Raw genomic sequence first — 2,355 nt, 5'->3', positions numbered from 1 at the left:
TGGAAACTTCCTTTGAAGACCTTGCTTAAGGAACTTCCTAATTCTTCTCAAAACAGCTTGGTTTCTTCCCTCCTTCAACCGAAAATTTCCAGAATTCCTCCCTCTTATTCCCTTCCCAAAGTCGGCTAAGAGAAACCCTATAATCCCTCTTAAGCAGCCGCCCACTATGCTCACAACACAAACCAGAATTGGACCACTGAAATTTCCAGATTTCTTCCTTCTTGAACCCCTCCCAAGGTCGGCTATTGTCTCCTATTAAACCTCCCCTCACAGCCGCACACTTACCCAAGCAATTCGGCTCCCTCTCTACTCCAAGAACAAGAAATTCGCCCTCTCTCCTACAAGACAGGTTTGGTCCTTGTCACTCCAGAAATTCGGCTCCAATGGACTCCCAAGGGCATGCGAGTGATGTTACTCAAGAACCTCCCAAGAAATTCACTCCTCAATCAAGAAGACCACGTATGGATGCAAGATCTTACAAGAAACTTTTTATAAGAAAGGAAGTGCAAGTGTTCAAGGCTCAAGGTGATCAAGTTGTTCGAAGGGTGGTTCAAGTTTCCAAGACTCAAGATCAAGAACCCCAAGAAGAGGTTGGCCAAAACTTTTGAGTTTGTTTCCTTTTCTTTTTCTTTTGTTCGAATTTTCTGTTTGGGTACAAGCACGATGTAAACAAAACTGATCTTGGCAATAAAATTCGACTTCCCCTTGCTTCTTGTTGTGCCACCCGATTGCTCTTCTATCTTTTCTTTTCGATTCTGTTTTTTGTTTTTTTTTTAACTAGGCAAAAGAACTACACCTGGCCGAAAGGGTTCAAAACCCAGATTTTGGTCAGGCCCTAATTTACTTCACCCAACAGCCCCAAAACTCCAAGATTTTATCAAGAACTTCCAAGAACTTCAAGATTAAATTCAAGAAACTCAAGAAACCTAAAACTCTTGTAGATTTCCTTCAAGATTCACAACTCCAACAAGTTTGATCCACAAATCAGTTTAGAAAACTAACTAACACAACTTAGATTAAACAATTAAACACTTGGACAGATTTGGCAACCACAAGAACCCTAGCCGCACAAAACCGTAGCCGCGGTTTTCCTTTTTGTGTTTTTTTTTTTTTTTTGTAAAACAAGGCAGCGGAAAATAAGGAAAACTAAGACAAGACTACGGATATAACGAAAGATACCTCTACCAAAGCTCTGATACCAACTGATACGTTCCTCGATCAACACGTTTCGAGACACGTAGCACGTTTGCCCAAGGATCTAGCGAGGATGTCCAACGCTTGGAATTGCGGGGTCTAGAACCAAACGGACGACACGATATGATTCAAGACGGTAGACGACACTCCGATGAAGGTGAATACTCCAGGGGAATCGGTCGGTAGAACAATCTAGGACAGAACGCAAGACTGCTCAAAACCCTTGCCAAAGCAAGTAAAGGAATTGTAACTCTCGAATGTAAGAGAAAACAATACTGAATTTTTATGATAAAACGACTACCCTAAAACCTTACAAAGCAAGCCTATTTATAGGCTAAAGTGACTAAAAACCCTAAGGAAATAATGACAAAGAGTTCGGCCATCTTGGTGTCCAAGATGGGCTGGCCCAATGAGCTATGAAGACACATTAATCCAGTCTAACAAGTACTAAGGTTAAGGCCCTATAGGGCCGATCCTCTTGCAGGCTCACTTGGGTCTCCGTGGGCTTGGATCATGGTGTAAATGGCTTGATTGTCTCTCTCTAAGCCCTCAATATCTTTGTGCACTCCATGTTGGTCTTGGACTACTCGAACCAGGGCTTGGAGTGATTCTTTGAAGAGCTTGGCCCGTGCACGTGTGACTGGGCCCAATGGAACTCGAACTGGGTCGTTACGTGGGCCGAGACCCGTGCACACATCAATGACTCACGAACAACTTGGACAGATTGGATGTACGAAACCCTAGTGAAGGACGCAAACCCTAGCTGCCGCAAGAGTTGGTTTTTCTTGCTGCCCAAGCGACAACCAACGGACCAAAACAGGCTTGTAACTCCAACCAGAATTTTGTACGTTTCAAGCGCACACAAACCACGGTAGAATTGACACAAAAACAACGAACAAGACTACGGACAGAATTGAAGAACAACTAACGACTCAATACCGAGAACAAGTTGCGGACAGATTTGTCAACAACCACAATGTACGAATGGACAGACCACTTCGGACAACACATGCAATCACACGACCAGAATTGAATCGACAACGACGCAACAAGGACTTCGGATAGAATCTTTTTTTTTTTTAAAACAAGGCAGCGGAAATATCAAACCCTAGACGAACTAGATGAACAAGGAAACGGATATAACGGAAGATACCTCAACCT

Source organism: Coffea eugenioides, unplaced genomic scaffold (assembly GCF_003713205.1).
Source record: "Coffea eugenioides isolate CCC68of unplaced genomic scaffold, Ceug_1.0 ScVebR1_3597;HRSCAF=5033, whole genome shotgun sequence".
Lineage (NCBI taxonomy): Eukaryota > Viridiplantae > Streptophyta > Magnoliopsida > Gentianales > Rubiaceae > Coffea > Coffea eugenioides.
This window is presented reverse-complemented; position numbering follows the sequence as displayed.